Consider the following 22140-nt stretch of genomic DNA (forward strand, 5'->3'; position numbering starts at 1 on the left):
GATCTCACTAATAGATACTTAGTCCCCATAAGCAGACACTGATGTCTAAAACAGTCTTAAAAAAACAGATGCTCTTTCCCTTCTCATTTTACTAAGGATGTTCTGTAATTAAAGAAAATGGTTTTCTAAAGCCACTTTGCCCTTACAGAGGTTTGGTCCATCATGTCTGTGAGTTGTTTGCTGTTTTTGGCTTATTTCAACTATTAGGAAAAAACCCTTTGGCGTGTCTTCCTTCTAGCCCTTCCTTTCTGTGAGACTGAATTTCAGCCTTCCTTGAAAATGTAGTTGTTGTTGTTGTCCAGTTGCTCAGTTGTGTCTGACTCTTTGTGACCCCATGGACTGCAGTACAGCAGGCTCCCTGTCCTTCACCATCTCCCGGAGTTTGCCCAAACTCATGTCCATTGAGTCGATGATGCCATCCAACCATCTCATCCTCATCTCAACCATAGCTCCTGCGAATTCCTCCTTATGTAGCAAACGCTAAAGCATACATCAAAGCTGTGGTTTTCAGATTTCATATAATTTTCATCTGAAGTTAACGGTTTTTGCAAGTAATTGAATGTACATATTTCATTAGGAAATGGAGGGAAAGCCCTTTAGAGACACAGAAGATTCAGATGAAGCAGACTGGGTCCCAGGACCCATTGCTCTGTCAGACTGCTTACGTGTTTATTCATAAATGGGTCTGTGGAGCAAGTGTTTTCTCTCCTCCGACTGAAAAAAAAAAATGCCATAGAGACAGCAGAGCCCACAAAGTGAAAAGGGAACTGATTTATAGGCAGCTGGACAAGAAGTGTTCTAGCTTGCACTCTGCTGGTACCTTGGGAAAGACTATGTTCATTCTTCCCTTCAGTGAATACCAGCAAGAGCCCAGTATTTGTCTGTTTTTTCATCTTAAATGAGGCATCTTATTGGAAAGAAGGCCAAAGTCCCTTCTAGATCTTAAATCCAAGTGTTTTTACATTGTGTCCAGAGTAGGCAGGGCATGAAGAGGAAACTGATACAAACTCTCAAGACCCTTTGAGAATCTCCTCAAATAGCAGGTAGCTTCTTCTCAACCCAAAGAGGTAGATTTTTGAAAATCCCTGTAGTAGGAGAACTTTTGGTTAAGAGGAATATAATAAAAATAAGATTGGGTGAACCAGTATCTTAAGTGAGCCTATGAAATCCCTTTACCACCCTGAAATGTATAAATGTGGCTTCCCTGGTGGCTCAGACCATAAAGAGTCCACCTGCAATGCGAGAGACCTGGGTTCGATCCCTGGGTTGGGAAGATCCCCTGGAGAAGGGAATGGCAACCCACCCCAATATTCTTGCTTGGAGAATCCTATGGACAGAGGCACCTGGCAGGCTAGAGTCCATGTGGTCGCAAAGAGTCAGACATGACTGAGCGACTAAGCACAGCAGCGCACACTGAAATAATAGACAGGCACCCAATAGAGAAAAAACGGTTGACCCTTTCACTGGGTACTGCCTGTTTTCAAATTCCCACCTATCACCTGTGTACTTGAATTTCTTTGACACTCCTTCTCCCTGTGATCTCACGAAGATGGTTAGACAGCACTTGTCTGGAGCAGAAGAAACTTGTACTCAATCCTTTTTGTCCTCTATGTCTTGGTCCTCTCTTTGCACATTTGTTGCTTTCCAGCTTCTATGGCAGAGTGGTGGCCTCTCACTTCCAGACCCACCCCACATACTAAGTCACTTCAGTCATGTCCAACTCTTTGCGACCCCATGGACTGTAGCCCCCCAGGCTACCCTCTGTCCATGGGATTCTCCAGGCAAGAATGCTGGAATGGGTTGCCATGCCCTCCTTTAGGGGATCTTCGGGACCCAGGGATTGAACCCGTGTCTCCTATGTCTCTTGCATTGACAGGTGGGTTCTTTACCACTAACGCCACCTGGGAAGCCCATCCCACCCCACCCCTCATCTCAGAATGAATCTTTGCAGCCTCAGCCCCACCCCTTTTACCCTGGAGGCCACTTACTCCCTCTCAGTGTTGACTTTCTCTTGTTTATTTTTTTTTGCTCCTGGTTCCACTGCAGAAATCTCCATTTAGTTTTGCTGCTTCTGTTCCTGGTTTTCAGCTACCTTTTCCTGGGGAAATTTCCTATTTTTTTTTGTTCTTGGTTCAATAGCTTAGGAACAGACTTTACAGGTGTGTCTTTATATTATCCAAATGACAGTGACACAATTTATATTTCCCTTTGGATAGACCCTTAGCTTCTGGAAAAGACTATAAAAGTTATCAAGTCTAGCTACCTTAATATCTTTCTTGTATTTAGGCAGACTAAATGTTGGAAAATTCACTGTAGAACTTGTAAGTTACACATATTTTAGCAGAAAAAGTGTTTCCCGTGACACTTTTTAAACCATTGGAGTGATAAATGCGCATAATTTTTAAAAATCTGCATGGTACAGGAGAATATAAAGTGAAGGGAGGAAGTCTTGGCTCCACACTCCCAGTTCTTTTTCCCAGTGGCAGCTACTATTATCATTTTCTTCATTTTCTGTTATCACTGTACTTTTAAATTATACCTCTGTTTCTTGTCTTACACACTTTGACCAATAAATCTTGATCACTTCTAAAAAAGATTAGAAATTTAACACTTGTATATTACCTTCTGTCTGTTTCCCTTCTCACTTTGCTGAGTGATGTTATTTATTTATTTTTACTACTTTTGTGTATCTGTCCTTTTGTGCTTTCTTGAGAATCTTGATTCCAAGAGATGATAGTAGGTATACAGCATCTATAATCCTTGAGTTGCTTCAGTCGTGTCTGACTCTTTGCAACCCTATGGACTGTACCCCCCCAGGTTCCTCTGTCCATGATATTCTTCAGGCAAGAATACTGGAGTGGGTTGCTATGTCCTCCTCCAGGGGATCCTCCCAACCCAAGGATCAAACCCGTGTCTGTTATGTCTCCTGCATTGGCAGGTGAATTCTTTACCACTAGTGCTGCCTGGGAAGCCTGTACACAGCATCTATAATATGATTGTGTAAATGCAATATTCTGAAGAGAAAAAGTAGCATAATGGGGCCCACAGAGAAGAAAATTGATTCCTGTGCCATTAAAGCTTTGCTACCCAAAGATAATTTCCCAAATATCCCAGCCTTTCATGTGTAGATTTTATTTTTGAGGGAAGTAATCTTTTCCTGGAGTGATTTTTTTTTTCCTTTTTGCATATATATATTAATAGTGTATGGTTAGTAAACTCTATAGAAATGTCTCAATTTCACTTTCGTAATTGGTAGTGCTGCTTGAATATAGAATTCCAGATCCGAAAGTTTATCTTTTCAGAACTTAAAATACATCGCTTTCACCACTATAATCATTAATTTACTTTCCTGTTTTCCTTCAGGGCAGGTGCCATGCTTTTTATGTCTTGATTTCACTAGCACATAACCTAGAGTCTGACCCAGCAGATATACTCAGATGTTTGGTGAATAAATGAATGAATAAATTCCTGAATGCCAGTATCCCCAGTGCCTGCTCTGAGCTAGGACTCTCATATTTTTGTTCCTGCGATGCTCATGGCAGCTCTTGGCCGGGGGAAGGGGGAGGTTATCCCCATTTCATGGAGGCCCAGGGAGATTAAACAATTCTTGACAAAGAACTGGGGCCTGAAACCAGGTCAGCTACAGAGCCCCGTGCTTTCCACTGTCCATCAAACCCCCTGTACATTTGCCCAGGTCTGGTACGCCGCTTTATCCTCAAGGGAAGAAGGTACTCAAACAGATTGCACCTAGCTACACGCCACATGGAGGACTGTTGTCTTTTTCATTTTTTTTTTACTTATTTGGCGGCATCAAGTCTTAGTTGCAGCACATCTTCACTGCAGCGCTCAGCATCTTCTATTGCAGCACTTGGGCTTCTCTCTAGCTGTGGCACACGGGCTCAGTCGTTGCGGCACGGAGGCTTAGTTGCCCAGCTGCACGTGGGATCCCAGTTCCCCGACAGGGGTCAAACCCACATCCCCTGCGTTAGAAGGCGGATTCTTTTTTAGATTTATGTATTTATTTTTGTTTTTTCTTTAATTTATTTATTTTAATTGGAGGCTAATTACTTTACAATATTGTGCTGATTTTTGCCATACATTGACATGAATCAGCCATGGGTGTACATGTGTCCCCCCATTCTGAACCCCCCTCCTGCCTGCCTCCCTATCCCATCCCTCTGGGTTATCCCAGTGCACCAGCTTTGAGTGCCCTGTTTCGTGCATCGAACTTGGACTGGTCATCTGTTTCACATATAGTAATATACATGTTTCAATGCTATTCTCTCAAATCATCCCACTCTTACCTTCTCCCACAGAGTCCAAAAGTCTGTTGTTTATATCCATGTTTATTTTGCTGTCTCGCATATAGGGTCGTCATTACCATCTTTCTAAATTCCATATATATGTGTTAATATACTGTATTGGTGTTTTTCTTTCTGACTTCACTCTGTATAATAGGCTCCAGTTTTATCCACCTCATTAGAACTGATTCAAAGGCTTTTTTTAAAATAGCTGAGTAATAGTCCATTGTGTATATGTACCACAGCTTTCTTATCCCTTCGTCTGCCTATGGACATCTAGATTGCTTCCATGTCCTAGCTTGTAAACAGTGCTGCGATGAATATTGGGGTATATGTTTCTCTTTCAATTCTGGTTTCCTTGGTGTGTATGCCCAGCAGTGGGATTGTATGGCAGTTCTATTTCCAGTTTTTTAAGGAATCTCCACACTGTTCTGCATAGTGGCTGTACTAGTTTGCATTCCCACCAACAGTGTAAGAGTGTTCCCTTTTCTCCACACCCTCTCCAGCATTTATTGCTTGTAGACTTTTGGAGAGTAGCCATTCTGACTGGTGTGAGATGGTACCTCATTGTGGTTTTGATTTGCATTTCTCTGATAATGAGTGATGTTGAGCATCTTTTCTTGTGTTTGTTAGCCATCTGTATGTCTTCTTTGGAGAAATGTCTGTTTAGTTCTTTGGCCCATCTTTTGATTGAGTCATTTATTTTTCTGGTGTTGAGCTGCATGAGCTGCTTGTATATTTTTGAGATTCTTTGTCAGCTGCTTTGTTTGCTATTATTTTCTCCCATTCTGAAGGCTGTCTTTTCACCATGCTTATAGTTTCCTTTGTTGTGCAAAAGCTTTTAAGTTTAATTTAGGTCCCATTTGTTTATTTTTGTTTTTATTTCCATTACTGTGGGAGGTGGATCATAGAGGATCTTGTGATTTATTTTAGAGAGTGTTTGGCTATGTTTTCCTCTAGGAGTTTTGTAGTTTCTCATCTTACATTTAGATCTTTAATCCATTTTGAGTTTATTTTTGTGTATGCTGTTAGAAAGTGTTCTAATTTCATTCTTTTACAGGTGGTTGACCAGTTTTCCCAGCACTGCTTATTAACGAGATTGTCTTTCTCCTTTGTATATTTTTGTAGAAAGCAGGTTCTTAACCAGTGGACTGCCAGGGGAAGTCCTGGGACTGTTGTCTTAACTGTAATCACCACACATCTAAGAAAACATCCAAGAGCTTGTGTCTTTTCACTTAAAAGTGATACCCTAGGAAACAGAAGAGAGGTCCTTTTGAATTTCTGCTTTAATGAATCCTGAAACTTTTCATTACCGAAAAATTTCAAATACATACAGAAGTAGAGAAAATAACATAATGAATGAGCATCTAGCTACCACAAAGTGTCAGTGATCGACGTATGGCCAGTCCTGCTTAATTAGTACTCTTTCTCTCCGTCTCTCCTTCAGGTAATTTTGTAATAAATCACAGACAGCAAGTGATTTCAGTCATGAGTCTACATATGTATGTATCTAAAAGATGAGCAACCATTTTTAAACAAAACTATAATACTCCTCCTACCTTAAGACATTAATAATGACCCTTCAGTATCAGAGATCCAGTGTTCAGATTTTCTTTTGTTTTTCACAGTATTTGTTTTTGGCCATGCTGGCTGTTCGTTGCTGTGCGGTCTTTCTCTTGTTGTGGTGAGCGGGGGCTACTCCCTAGCTGCTGTGCACAGGCGTCTCATTGTGTGGCTTCTCTTGTTGCAGAGCTCGGGCTCTAGGGTACCCAGGCTTCGGTAGTTACAGCACTTGGGCTCAGTAATTGCCACATGCAGGCTTAGTTGCTCTGTGGCATGTGGGATCTTTCCAGACCAGGGATCAATCCTGTGTCCCCTTGGTTGGCAGGGCAGATTCTTAACCACTGGACCTTCAGGGAAGTCTCAGATTTTTTTTTCACAGATTTTTTAAAAATAATTGTTTTGTTTGACCTCCAGTTTCTAAACAAGTTCACATATTACATTTGATTGATGTGTCACATTTCTTTCTTAATCTCTGAATTCCTCCTCTCCTTTTCCTGTACCCCCTGTAACTTTGCAGTAGATTTTAAAATACCAGGTTGTCTGCTCTGTAGAAGTTCCCATATTCTGGAACATTCTTGTAAGGTTGTATAACGTGTTACCTGACTACTGATCTATAAACTCAATCAGATTCAGGGCTAAACGGAATGCCAAGACTAGTTCCTAGATGGTGTTGTGTATTTCCTGTTGCATTGCATTGGGTGGCTCAAAAAGTCTACTTTTCTCTCCTTTTGTGATAAGATTGATCACGTGGGTTCAGATGTTGCTGGCCTGGTTCATCTAATATGAAGTTCCCCTATCAATTTTTTTTTAATTTAATTTTATTTATTTTAATTAGAGGCTAATTACTTTACAGTATTGTATTGGTTTTGCCATACATCAGCATGAATCCACCACGGGTGTACACGTGTTCCCAATCCTGAACCCCGCTCCCACCTCCCTCCCCATACCATCCCTCTGGGTCATCCCAGTGCACCAGCCCCAAGCATCCTGTATCCTGCATAGAACCTGGACTGGTAATTTGTTTCTTATATTATACATGTTTCAATGCCATCCTCCCAAATCATCCTGCCCTCTCCCTCTTCCACAGAGTCCAAAACACTGTTCTATACATCTTTGTCTCTTTTGCTGTCTCACATACAGGATTATAGTTACCATCTTTCTAAATTCCATATATATGCGTTAGTATACTGTATTGGTGTTTTTCTTTCTGGCTTACTTCACTCTGTATAATAGGCTCCAGTTTCATCCACCTCATTAGAACTGATTCAAATGTATTCTTTTTAATGGCTGAGTAATACTCCATTATGTATATGTACCACAGCTTTCTTATCCATTGTCTGCTGATGGACATTTAGGTTGCTTCCATGTCCTGGCTATTATAAACAGTGCTGCGATGAACATTGGGGTACACGTGTCTCTTTCAGTTCTGGTTTCCTCAGTGTGTATGCCCAGCAGTGGGGTTGCTGGGTCGTATGGCAGTTCTATTTCCAGTTTTTTAAGGAATCTCCACACTGTTCTCCATAGTGGCTGTACTAGTTTGCATCCCCACCAACAGTGTAAGAGGGTTCCCTTTTCTCCACACCCTCTCCAGCATTTATTGCTTGTAGACTTTTGGATCGCAGCCATTCTGACTGGTGTGAAATGGTACCTCATAGTGGTTTTGATTTGCATTTCTCTGATAATGAGTGATGTTGAGCATCTTTTCATGTGTTTGTTAGCCATCTGTATGTCTTCTTTGGAGAAATGTCTATTTAGTTCTTTGGCCCATTTTTTGATTGGGTCATTTATGTTTCTGGAATTGAGCTGTGGGAGTTGCTTGTATATTTTTGAGATTAGTTGTTTGTCAGTTGCTTCATTTGCTATTATTTTCTCCCATTCTGAAGGCTGTCTTTTCACCTTGCTTATAGTTTCTTTTGTTGTGCAGAAGCTTTTAATTTTAATTAGATCCCATTTGTTTATTTTTGCTTTTATTTCCAATATTCTGGGAGGTGGGTCATAGAGGATCCTGCTGTGATGTATGCCGGAGAGTGTTTTGCCTATGTTCTCCTCTAAGAGTTTTATAATTTCTGGTCTTATGTTTAGATCTTTACATTTTGAGTTTTGAGTTTATTTTTGTGTATGGTGTTAGAAAGTGTTCTAGTTTCATTCTTTTGCAAGTGGTTCACCAGTTTTCCCAGCACCACTTGTTAAAGAGATTATCTTTTCTCTATTGTATATTCTTGCCTCCTTTGTCAAAGATAAGGTGTCCATAGGTGCGTGGGTTTATCTCTGGGCTTTCTATTTTGTTCCATTGATCTTTATTTCTGTCTTTGTGCCAGTACCATACTGTCTTGATGACTGTGGCTTTGTAGTAGAGCCTGAAGTCAGGCAGGTTTTTATCTGATGATTTTTAGTAGCCATTAATGATCAATGGCTACACTCATTATTTCATTAAAGGTTGCAAAATAATAATATAGCTTGTTATTTCTTCATTTATTGTCCCAGATGCTCTTACTTAAAATGAAAAATCTCTTATCATCTATTTGGTTACCTACAGATATAGTTCATATAGGAAAAGCAGAATGGGACTTCCCTGGTGGTTCATTGGTTAAGACTCCACCCTTCCAATACAGGGCCTGAGGGTCGATCCCTCATCTGGGAATTGAGATCTCATATGTCACGCAGTACAGCCAAAAAAAAAAGCATAGTGAGTGATTTAATCTCTCCCCCCAACACACCTTTTTAAAACTAGTTTTCAGAAAAATTTGGTTTCCTAGCACCTTTCAAAGGTGAGCAATGAGGTTTATTTTGTTTGAATCAAATGCATATAAAATATGTATTTTATATATTTTAATATATTATAGTTATTGTTCTTTTTGATGCTCAGATTATCTTTGTTCCTGACTGATGGGAGCCATTTCCAGTTGTCTCTTGAGTCTTCTGTTGCAATCCCAATAGTTGTTAGTAGCTTCTTTAACTTCTGATAGTCTTAAGAAGGTATTCCAGACTCTACTTGTACATTTTCTACCTTATATTTGGAATCAACCATTTCTTTTTTTATTTTTTCAGTGTTAAGATTTTATTTGCAAAGCTTCTTTGTCAGGTAGAAAGTAAAAATGCTGTTACAATCTTGTCATAACTGGTAGCCACAGACAGTTGGCTCACCGATCACAGCTATCCATGCTACAGCAAGAGTTCTTACATGAATACCTAACAACACTTATAATTTTGTTGGTGTGAAGTCCCCAGGTTTGGTGGTAAGTTTCCAAAAGGGACTATATGGAGGAAGGTGGCATGTCACAGGAACTATTCTTTGGCTGGATGGGTGTCCTGGGGTTTATATCACAGCTGCCATTAAAAAAAAAAAAAGCTATCAAATCCATGTCCATAGTCCAGCCAATACAAAGCAGTTCTTTTTTTGCAGGGTATTTGAAAGTGAAAGTGTTAGTCGCTCAGTTGTATCCAATTCTGTGGCGACCCCATAGACTGTAGCTTGCCAGGGCCCCCTGTCCATGGGATTTTCCAGGCAAGAATGCTGGACAGAGTAGCCATTTCCTCTTCTAGGGGATCTTCCCAATCCAGGGATTGAACCCAGGTATCCTGCATTGCTTCCCTGGTGGCTCAGACAGTAAAGCGACTGCCTACAATATGGGAGACTCGGGTTCGATCCCTGGGTCGGGAAGATCCCCTGGAGAAGGAAATGGCAACCCACCCCAGTATTCTTGCCTGGAAAATCCCATGGACGGAGGAGCCTGGTTGGCTACTGTCCATGGGGTCACAAAGAGTCAGACATGACTGAGCAACTTCACTTCACTTCACTTCATCCTGCATTGCAGGCAGTAGAATCAGCCATTTCTCAAGGGCTCTATTCCTTTTGATTGGAAATTGTATTTAGAAACCATAATTTGGTTTCTAAGGGTGTTTATTGATACTAGATTTGTCATTGTTTATAAACTTCTTAAATGTAAAGAGAAGTCTTCCCTCCTTTCTTTCCTGTTTCTGCTTTTAAGATAAATTTATAGTGATATTTCCAGTCGAATTAGACTCCAGGACTTAATTAATTACATATAAAACCTTTTTGTTAGATGGTAATGGACCACACATACTTTTCCCCACCTTCCTTTTCTCATTTAGCTGTGTATCTTGGAAGTCGCTTTTATTCTGTGTCTCTTAAAAAGTGATTCTTTACACTGCAGATGGTTTTTGTGTTCTTCAGTCTCCTTAATAAAACATACTAACCAGCTAAACCTGAATGTTTCATCCTAGTTTAAATGATCAACCATGTAGCAAAATTCATGAATGTTGTATTAAGTTGCTTTGTGAAAAATTAATTCACAACCAGTAGAGCCCTGGATAAATCATTAATCATTTATCCAGATAAATCATAAATCATTCTGATAAAGCATTCTTCTTTTACCTTTCTCCTCTTCTTATCTCTTTCTTTGTCCCCATCAGGATAAAGACGTAGAGCTCACTGACACACAGTATGCTTTTTGGAATCTCTGCAGAACAATGTGAAAAACGAGAAAGCTCATTTATTAAGCAGATTCTTCATTGCAGACACTGTGCTAGGTGCTTTATATCATTTCAAAACTCTAACAACTCAATGAACCCTTGGAATATTCCTAATTTATCTGTGAGAAAGCTGAGTCTCAGAGAAGCTAAATAATTTAGCTGAAGTTATGCAGGATTCTAACTTACAGGCCTTTGGGAGCCATAGCAAATGCATTATGTTGCCTCTCAGGAAGATGACACGTATGCACCTAAGAGTGTGCATATTTCAGAAAGATGTATCATTTTAACAAATCATGTCTTCTCTAAAAGAACGGTCCCCAACCTTTTTGGCACCAGGGACCAGTTTTGAGGAAGACCAGGACCAGGGCCGGGGTTAATGAGGGGGCGGAGAGATGGTTTCTGGATGATTCGAGCACATTACATTTATTGCTCACTTTGTTTCTATCATTGTTGCCTCAGCTCCACCGCAGATCATCAGCCATTAGATCCCAGAGGTTGGGGACCCCTGCTTAAAAAAAAAAAATCCTGTGTTAAAGAAGCCCTAAGGTTAAAACATCCGAATTTCAAACTTACTTCTTTGGGGAGAGGCTTTAGATATCTAGTCCCACAGATCATCAGTGTAAAACCCTTAGTTTGTAATTTCTGGCTTTTTTTTTTCCAAAGAAAGAGAAGTGCCTCTGGGATGTACAAGCCAATATCAGAAGTACTGGGGTGGCATCCTTCTAGGATGCTCAGCAGTGGTCTTCCCCTTCGTAGTAGCCTTTGGTAGGTTGTTCATTTGATTTTAAGCAGAGAAACTGCAGCACAGCGAGGGGAAAGTGACCAGTGATGAAGGGGAGACATCGAGTCTCCTCAGCCCAGCTCAGTGACTGGAGGGAAGGGGCAATAGGAACTGTGGGCAGGATTATCAAACGTCGTCATCAGAAGAGCAGTGGGAGCTGCCCTGGGGGCTCAGTGCGAAAGAATCCACCTGCCGACACAGGTTTGATGCCTGATCCGGGAAGATCCCACACGCCGCAGAGCAGTTAAGCCTGAGCTCTAGAGCCCACGCTAGCAACAAGAGAAGCCATCACAATGAGAAGCCCTTGCTCCAAAACTAGAGAGTAACCCCCGCTGGTCACAACTAGAGAAAAGCCCTCACTGCAGCGGAGACCCAGAAATAATAAATAAATAAATAGAATTATACATAGATTAAAAAAAAAAGAGCAGTGGTCCTTTCTCCAGGCAGAGGACAAGGGAAGAACCCCTGAGGAGGCCTAAGTCGCGTCGGTAGACCTGTCTCGCTGATAAGACAACTCAGAGAGAAGTGTCTTGCTCCAGATCACAGAGCTGGTGCCATCGTAGACACTATCATGTTTCATGATAGCAGTAATGTTTGAAAATTACTGTTTTCTTTCCTAATCTTCATGCTATTTATTTGATTAACCGTAATTAACAGTAATTATCTGTGTTTCTAATAATGAGTTCTGTATATTTGTGCTTGTCTTCATATAAGAGTGTAATTTTTTTTCTAATGCTGCTAACCATTGAAATTGCCCTCAACACACTTAGATGATAGGGAAGTTGAAATGCTGTTTTTCATGTTGAAATACAAAACAGATTTCCTGTTTGAGGTACTCAGGTTATGTGCAGTTAAGATTATTCCTGTTTGTAGTATAGTTTTCATTGAAATGAAGTATGAATTATGTAAATCCTGTATTTTAATTGCCAGGTGTAGAAATCTGACAGTTCACTTTTCTGGCAGTTCTTTTTTTTTTTTTTTGACCCTTTATGGTTTTTTAATATTCTGCTACTACACTGGAAGCCGGCAGAAGCCATGGCGTCCTTGTGTTATTTGAGGGGGGTGGGAGTTGTGAGGATGCAGAATGACTGCTGTGATCAAACACCAGGTTTGTCCTTGTACTGATAGGGCTCCATGTTTCAATTCCGTCTACAATTTAAGGTGTGTGTGTCCCTTTGTTCGTTCAGGGGTCACTGAAGGGTTTCATTTCATCCCGCTGCGTCGCTGGTAGTACAGAAGCCAGACCTTTGCCAGATAGGAGCCTTCAGATCCTTCCTTTTGTACCCACTTTTCCCAAATGCAGGAAGAACTAAAATCTGCTGTATATGTTCAAATCTCCACTTCCAAAATAGAACTAATATCCCACTCCAGCGTTCTTACCTGGAGAATCCCAGAGACAGGAGCCTCGTGGGCTGCCGTCTATGGGGTTGCACAGTCAGACATGACTGAAGTGACTTAGCAGCAGCAGCAGCAGCATACAATCTAAGTGATGCCTAAATGGATGTTTACTGTACAACTCTTCAAACTTTCCTGTGTATTGAAAGTTTTCCTAATAAAATATTGGCAGGAAGTGGAACTGGGCCTTCTAGAAACAGGAGTGGGCGGTTTGTGTAGTTCCTGATGATCTGCAGGTTCCAGGCACCTGTGAGTTAACAAATGGGGTGTCTGGGTGGTGGTTTCCCTGCCCCCCAGGGAAGCTGGGGAACACTCGCCTCTCACCCTTCCAGCCATGCAGACCAGGCTCTGCAACCTGCTTGAGCCACTCAGCACCTTCCTTCTGCTCTTCCTTCTCTCTGTCTCCCCTCCTTTCTTGATGCTTTGCAGAGCTTGGGGCCACTGCCTCTGAAGACTTGGATCAACATCATCTCTAGAAAATGTGAACTTTTTGCTCACTGGTCCAGAGTGGGAACAGAGGAGGCACTGGCATTCCAGAATCTGCTGTGTGCCTCTTACACCCTCACAATAATCTGTTTTATAATTGAGGAGGTGAGACTCACTCTTTTTCACCCAGAGTCACAAAACCAGTAAATGACAGCACCCAGATTCAAGTGCTCATCACTCTTTCATCCCAGATCCCTTTCACGCTCTTTCTGGAATGCCTCCTGTCTCCTCACATATCTATCTGTGAACCGTCCACATGCCCAGAAATACCCTCTGACGTGCCTTCCCTGCCACCTGGAATCCTTGAGAATTTTTTGCCGTGGGGACTCTGATAGGAAGTGAAAAGATAAAATTGGGTTTGTTGTTTATTCATATTAGCACTTGCTCCAGCACCTGATAAATGATGCCTTGTGGTCACTCAGAGAAAGGTTTAAACAAACAAGTGAACCCGTAAGACATTAGGAACGCATCTTCCCACCCAGCTTCTGATTGGAGAAAGCCATGCAGTCTGCTTTTTTCCTTTTGAACAATATGAGGCCATGCTTGGATACTTTCACATGCTTTGCTAAAGGTTAGGCAAGATGGAATGACATTTTTCTTTTTCATAATCATACCAGCATCCAGCTTATTTTATTGTCTTACCTGCTGTTTCATCTGAAAGAGCCATATGAAGGTGGGAGGAGATTGACTGTAGAAGCCTTGGAGTATCTCAAGTCTGAAGACCTTTCACCCTTGACTTATCACATATTTTAAAGGAAAGTAATTTAAAAGGAAATCAAACTCCTGATGCTACAGGAATCAGTATTCAGACCACCATTTTTTGAGTGTTAACATCAGTTGTCAAATAGTTGATGTAAAGAATTGGGGACTTCTTGGGAAAGACCATGAAGTATATTAGTTCATCTTCCTAAATGAGTGATTCTATGTTCTTGGAAAGGATTAGTTTCTTAGTTTGCTGTAGTCACAAATTATCCCCAGAAGGATCTTCAAAAACCAAGCCAGGATGCACAAACCATGTGGTTTCCTGGTGTTGGAACCTCTTCTGGTCACTGGTTCTCTGCTCTCAGAGAGCTGAAACATGTTCTCCATGTCAAAGTTGCTTGCCTTGTTCTCTTCTGCTAAAACCATCCTACCCTGTTGATTCGTCAGACCAAATTGTTAGTGCTAAAGCACTAAATGGAGACAGTTTTTAAACTCCTACTCATTTGCATTAAAACAGTAGCCTTCTTTAAAAAATTGTTGCTAATGAATATTATAAAACTGTCCACACATTCCAATTCATCTTGTTTTCAGGTGTTCTGTAAGTTTAGTTTTGAATAACAATTATCAGTATTTCAGTCCACAAACCCTCATCGAAGCATCTGTCAGGCTAAACATCTGGAATGTATTTCAGTGGCAATATTTCACAAAGTAAGCACCAAATAAGAATATTCTGTTTTACCTTGTTTCAGCATAGTCCATTAGTATTCATAAGAATAATACTTTAGTGATGCTACTTTAGAAACATAGCTGTATTCTTTGATTCTTTCCAGTTGAAAAGTATAAATTCAGAGGTCTTGATTTGGGTCTTGGCTTTAATTAGTCATCTCATCATTAATTTGATAACTCTGTAATGTGAATGTCCATTTAGGATAGCTAAATTCATGAATATAATGATATTGTTAGAATTTAGAGTAGCATTGTCCACATGGTTGTTAACTTTCTATCCTATTCTTTCATCCCCACTTTCTCTGTCTCTGTTAGCTCAGATCTTTTGACTTCAGTGGGCGTCAGATGAAAGTGGGTGCCCAAGCAGAGAGAAGGAGTTGGAGCCTTCCATGAGCGTGAAAAAACCCCATCTTTCCCTTTCCTTTGTCGTCATTTGTGAAACAGTAGTTTACCTCCACATTTGAGCCTGTTCAGTTGACATTAATGGGGTTTATTCCTTTTCAGGTTGGGTTTACTGGGTTTGTGAGAAAAATAACCAAAAATGACAACCAAATACCAAAAATGACAATTTCCAAAGAAATTAAATGTCTTCAAAAACATATAGGATTAAGATACTCATGCTATAATTTGTTGTTTTATAGGTAACTGGCTTTGAACTTTTTCTTATGTGTCATTTCTACTTACAAATACTATATATATATAAGTTCTTCTTTATTTTATTATAGCAGCGCATATAACTGTATGAACAGAAGTGTTGCTGGATAAAGCCACGTACTTGTGGAAGCTGGAGGGGGCTTGGAGGTGATCTTGTACACCCTCCACTGTGTTAGAGAGGAGAACTAGGGAGTGAGAGAAGCTGTCTCTTACTTATGGTCATGAAGCCAATTAAGTAAGAGAGCTTACTCTTACTTAATTGGCAATTTAAGACAGAAAAGTAGCAATTTACTGTTGGCATGGTGATTTTTCACATACCAACTTCACTTTGTGAAGTTCTTGGCACTTGTTTTTCTTTTAAAATACTGTCAACAAAATACGTAAGCATTGTTTTTTTGAAGCCAAATAATATTTTTAAAAATTATAATAAGTGAAATTAAAAACACTGGAGGCAACAAATAGTAGAATAACAGAGGCAGAAGATAGGATTAGTGAAATAGAAGATAGAATGGTAGAAATAAATGAATCAGAGAGGATAAAAGAAAATGAATTAAAAGAAATGAGGACAATCTCAGAGACCTCCAGGACAATATTAAACGCTACAACATTCGAATCAGAGGGGTCCCAGAAGAAGAAGACAAAAAGAAAGACCATGAGAAAATACTTGAGGAGATAATAGTTGAAAACTTCCCTAAAATGGGGAAGGAAATAATCACCCAAGTCCAAGAAACCCAGAGAGTCCCAAACAGGATAAACCCAAGGCGAAACACCCCAAGACACATATTAATCAAAGTAACAAAGATCAAACACAAAGAACAAATATTAAAAGCAGCAAGGGAAAAACAACAAATAACACACAAGGGAATACCCATAAGGATAACAGCTGACCTTTCAATAGAAACTCTTCAAGCCAGGAGGGAATGGCAAGACATACTTAAAATGATGAAAGAAAATAACCTACAGCCCAGATTATTGTACCCAGCAAGGATCTCATTCAAGTATGAAGGAGAAATCAAAAGCTTTTCAGACAAGCAAAAGCTGAGAGAATTCTGCACCACCAAACCAGCTCTCCAACAAATACTAAAGGATATTCTCTAGACAGGAAACACAAAAACGGTGTATAAATTCAAACCCAAAACAATAAAGTAAATGGCAACGGGATCATACTTATCAGTAATTACCTTAAACGTAAATGGGTTGAATGCCCCAACCAAAAGACAAAGACTGGCTGAATGGATACAAAAACAAGACCCCTACATATGTTGTCTACAAGAGACCCACCTCAAAACAGGGGACACATACAGACTGAAAGTGAAGGGCTGGAAAAAGATTTTCCATGCAAATAGGGACCAAAAGAAAGCAGGAGTAGCAATACTCATATCAGATAAAATAGACTTTAAAACAAAGACTGTGAAAAGAGACAAAGATGGTCACTACATAATGATCAAAGGATCAATCCAAGAAGAAGATATAACAATTATAAATATATATGCACCCAACATGGGAGCACCGCAGTATGTAAGACAAATGCTAACAAGTATGAAAGGAGAAATTAACCAAAACACAATAATAGTGGGAGACTTTAATACCCCACTCACACCTATGGATAGATCAAATAAACAGAAAATTAACAAGGAAACACAAACTTTAAATGATACAATAGACCAGTTAGACCTAATTGATATCTATAGGACATTTCATCCCAAAACAATGAATTTCACCGTTTTCTCAAGCGCACATGGAACCTTCTCCAGGATAGATCACATCCTGGGCCATAAAGCTAGCCTTGGTAAATTCAAAAAAATAGAAATCATTCCAAGCATCTTTTCTGACCACAATGCAGTAAGATTAGATCTCAATTACAAGAGAAAAACTATTAAAAATTCCAACATATGGAGGCTGAACAACACGCTGCTGAATAACCAACAAATCACAGAAGAAATCAAAAAAGAAATCAAAATTTGCATAGAAACAAATGAAAATGAAAACACAACAACCCAAAACCTGTGGGACATGGTAAAAGCAGTCCTAAGGGGAAAGTTCATAGCAATACAGGCACACCCTCAAGAAACAAGAAAAAAGTCAAATAAATAACCTATCTCTACACCTAAAGCAACTAGAAAAGGAAGAAATGAAGAACCCCAGGGTTAGTAGAAGGAAAGAAATCTTAAAACTTAGAGCAGAAATAAATGCAAAAGAAACAAAAGAGATCATAGCAAAAATCAACAAAACCAAAAGCTGGTTTTTTGAAAGGATAAATAAAATTGACAAACCATTAGCCAGACTCATCAGGAAACAAAGGGATAAAAATCAAATCAATAAAATTAGAAATGAAAATGGAGAGATCACAACAGACAACACAGAAATACAAAGGATCATAAGAGAGTACTATCAACAATTATATGCCAATAAAATGGACAACATGGAAGAAATGGACAAATTCTTAGAAAAGTACAACTTTCCAAAACTCGACCAGGAAGAAATAGAAAATCTTAACAGACCCATCACAAGCATGGAAATTGAAACTGTAATCAAAAATCTTCCAGCAAACAAAAGCCCAGGTCCAGACGGTTTCACAGCTGAATTCTACCAAAAATTTAGAGAAGAACTAACACCTATCCTGTTCAAGCTCTTCCAGAAAATTGCAGAGGATGGTAAATTTCCAAACTCATTCTATGAGGCCACCATCACCCTAATACCAAAACCTGACAAAGATCCCACAAAAAAAGAAAACTACAGGCCAATATCACTAATGAACATAGATGCAAAAATCCTTAACAAAATTCTAGCAATCAGAATCCAACAACACATTAAAAAGATCATACACCATGACCAAGTGGGCTTTATTCCAGGGATGCAAGGATTCTTCAATATCCGCAAATCAATGTAATACACCACATTAACAAATTGAAAAATAAAAACCATATGATTATCTCAATAGATGCAGAGAAAGCCTTTGACAAAATTCAACATCCATTTATGATCAAAACTCTCCAGAAAGCAGGAATAGAAGGAACATACCTCAACATAATAAAAGCTATATATGACAAACCCACAGCAAACATTATCCTCAATGTTGAAAAATTGAAAGCATTTCCTCTAAAGTCAGGAACAAGACAAGGGTGCCCACTTTCACCATTACTCTTCAACATAGTTTTGGAAGTTTTGGCCACAGCAATCAGAGCAGAAAAAGAAATAAAAGGAATCCAAATTGGAAAAGAAGAAGTAAAGCTCTCACTGTTTGCAGATGACATGATCCTCTACATAGAAAACCCTCAAGACTCCACCAGAAAATTACTAGAACTAATCAATGACTATAGTAAAGTTGCAGGATATAAAATCAACACACAGAAATCACTTGCATTCCTATACACTAATAATGAGAAAACAGAAAGAGAAATTAAGGAAACAATTCCATTCACCATTGCAACGGAAAGAATAAAATACTTAGGAATATATCTACCTAAAGAAACTAAAGACCTATATATAGAAAACTTTAAAACACTGGTGAAAGAAATCAAAGAGGACACTAACAGATGGAGAAATATACCATGTTCATGGATTGGAAGAATCAATATAGTGAAAATGAGTATACTACCCAAAGCAATCTATAGATTCAATGCAATCCCTATCAAGCTACCAACAGCATTCTTCACAGAGCTAGAACAAATAATTTCACAATTTGTATGGAACTACAAAAAACCTTGAATAGCCAAAGCGATCTTGAGAAAGAAGAATGGAACTGGAGGAATCAACCTACCTGACTTCAGGCTCTATTACAAAGCCACAGTTATCAAGACAGTATGGTACTGGCACAAAGACAGAAATATAGATCAATGGAACAAAATAGAAAGCCCAGAGATAAATCCACATACATATGGACACCTTATCTTTGACAAAGGAGGCAAGAATATACAATGGATTAAAGACACTCTCTTTAACAAGTGGTGCTGGGAAATCTGGTCAACCACTTGTAAAAGAATGAAACTAGAACACTTTCTAACACCATACACAAAAATAAACTCAAAATGGATTAAAGATCTAAACGTAAGACCAGAAACTATAAAACTCCTAGAGGAGAACATAGGCAAAACACTCTCTGACATACATCACAGCAGGATCCTCTATGACCCACCTCCCAGAATATTGGAAATAAAAGAAAAATAAACAAATGGGATCTAATTAACCTTAAAAGCTTCTGCACATCAAAGGAAACTATTAGCAAGGTGAAAAGACAGCCTTCAGAATGGGAGAAGATAATAGCAAATGAAGCAACTGACAAACAACTAATCTCGAGAATATACAAGCAACTCCTACAGCTCAACTCCAGAAAAATAAATGACCCAATCAAAAAATGGGCCAAAGAACTAAACAGACATTTCTCCAAAGAAGACATACAGATGGCTAACAAACACATGAAAAGATGCTCAACATCACTCATTATCAGAGAAATGCAAATCAAAACCACTATGAGGTACCATTTCACACCAGAATGGCTGCGATCCAAAAGTCTACAAGTAATAAATGCTGGAGAGGGTGTGGAGAAAAGGGAACCCTCTTACACTGTTGGTGGGAATGCAAACTAGTACAGCCACTATGGAGAACAGTGTGGAGATTCCTTAAAAAACTGGAAATAGAACTGCCTTATGATCCAGCAATCCCACTGCTGGGCATACACACTGAGGAAACCAGAACTGAAAGAGACACGTGTACCCCAATGTTCATCGCAGCACTGTTTATAATAGCCAGGACATGGAAACAACCTAGATGTCCACCAGCAGATGAATGGATAAGAAAGCTGTGGTACATATACACAATGGAGTATTACTCAGCCATTAAAAAGAATACATTTGAATCAGTTCTAATGAGGTGGATGAAACTGGAGCCTATTATACAGAGTGAGGTAAGCCAGAAAGAAAAACACCAGTACAGTATACTAATGCATATATATGGAATTTAGAAAGATGGTAACAATAACCCTGTGTACGAGACAGCAAAAGAGACACTGATGTATAGAACGGTCTCATGGACTCTGTGAGAGAGGGAGAGGGTGGGAAGATTTGGGAGAATGGCATTGAAACATGTAAAATATCATGTATGAAACGAGTTGCCAGTCCAGGTTTGATGCACGATACTGGATGCTTGGGGCTGGTGCACTGGGACGACCCAGAGGGATGGAATGGGGAGGGAGGAGGGAGGAGGATTCAGGATGGGGAACACGTGTATACCTGTGGCGGATTCATTTTGATATTTGGCAAAACTAATACAATTATGTAAAGTTTAAAAATAAAATAAATTGAACAACAACAACAAAAAAATTATAATAAAAAGTGGCAGTCCCCTGTCACCCCCATTCTGTCCCTCAGAGGCGATCACTTTCAGCTCTTTTCATTTGATAATTTACCTTCTTTCCAAGTGATATCCAAGTAATACGCTTATTGCTATGTCTTCATTTTTCTGTGTCCATTGACTTCCAAATACGGTAGTCTTGTCCAGTCACGGTAAGTTTCCCTCAGCTCCCTGCATTGTTTCCTCCGTTTTTTCTCTCTCAATACTGGTGTGTTTTGGGTTTTGTCTCTCAAAGACTTCCTTCAAAGGCTTGACTATTTTTATTTTTGGCCATCCAGTATTGTGGCACCAGTGGTAAAGAACCCACCTGCCAGTGTAGGAGACGTAAGGGATGTGGGTTCAATCCCTGGGTTGGGAAGATCACCTTGGAGAAGGGCGTGTCAAGCCACTCCAGTATTTTTACCTGGAGAATCCCATGGATAGAGCCTGGTGGGCTACAGTCCATAGGATTACAGAGTCAGAGACGACTGAGCAACTAACACTTTCACTTTCAATATTGTTTAAGAAAGAACTGAAAAGGGATGAGAAGTTCTTGGAGGCAGAACTTACTGATGGTTTCTCCTTGTAGAGTGGTGAGGTGAGAAGCTGGCTTTGTAATTGCGTATCTTTTCTCTGAGACTCATGCTTTTCTTTAGGGCTTGTGCTTTTTCCAGTGTACATAAGAAATCTTTGCCTAAACTAGGGTCATAAGGATTTTCTTTCTTTTTTTTCTGTAAGTTTATGTTTAGGCATATGATCTATTTCCAGTTGATTTTTATGTACAGAATGAGGCATGAATACAGTTTCATTTTTTGCATATAGGTGTCCATTTGTTCTGGCACCATTTTTTGAGAATACTGTCCTTTATTGAATTACCTTGATTCCTTTGTCAAAAACCAGTTGGCCATATGCGTGTGGTCTGTTTCTAGACTCTGTTATATTCCATTGATCTGCATGTCTTTCCTTATGCCAGTGCTACAGTGTCTCGATTTATGCTAAAGCTTTATAGTGAGCCTTGAAATCACACAGGAGATCCTTCAACCATTTTCTTCTTAAAAAAAAAAATGCTTATCCCAAGTCCTTTGCTTTTGCACAGAAAGTTTAGTCAATTGGTTTATTTCTATAAAAAGTCTGCTAGAACTTTGGGATTTTGTTGAATCTATTAATATAAGATCATTTGGGGGAGAGTTAACAGCTGAACTATATTGAGTCTTCTCACCCATGAACACAGTGTATATTTTCACTTAGGTTTACTTTGATTTCTCACATCACTGTATTGTAGTTTTCAGCATGCAGATTTTACTTATGCTTTATTAGAGTTGTCCTTAAGTATTTTACTTTTTGATGCTACAGTAAGTCATATTTTTTTTTGTAAGTCATACATTTTAAGGTTCAATTTCTGGTCATTCACTGCTGATATAAAAAATACAGTTGATTTGTCTATTTTGACCTTGTATCCTTGAATCTTACTAAATTCACTTTTTTAAATAACCTTTTTGTAGAGTATTTGGTGTTTTCTGTTTAGACAATCTGTTAAGAAAAAAAAAAGGCATTTGTATTTCTCTCTGTCCAAAGGACCTTATGAATTTCATTTCTTTTTCTTGCCTTATTTCTCTGGCAAGAGTCTCTAGTACAGTTTTGAATAGAAGTGGTGAGAGTCAATATCTGTGCCTTGTTCCTGATCTTAGGGCAAAAGCTTTCCAGGTTAAG

General features: G+C 39.3%; 1 protein-coding gene across 4 annotated transcripts in view; it reads left to right on the forward strand.

The window, feature by feature from the left end:
• Positions 1–22140, forward strand: part of PARN (poly(A)-specific ribonuclease) — a 184352-nt gene that overhangs the window by 130312 nt on the left and 31900 nt on the right. The gene's annotated exons all lie outside the window — the stretch shown is intronic.

Source organism: Bubalus bubalis, chromosome 24 (assembly GCF_019923935.1).
Source record: "Bubalus bubalis isolate 160015118507 breed Murrah chromosome 24, NDDB_SH_1, whole genome shotgun sequence".
In the NCBI taxonomy this organism is placed as follows: Eukaryota; Metazoa; Chordata; class Mammalia; order Artiodactyla; family Bovidae; genus Bubalus; species Bubalus bubalis.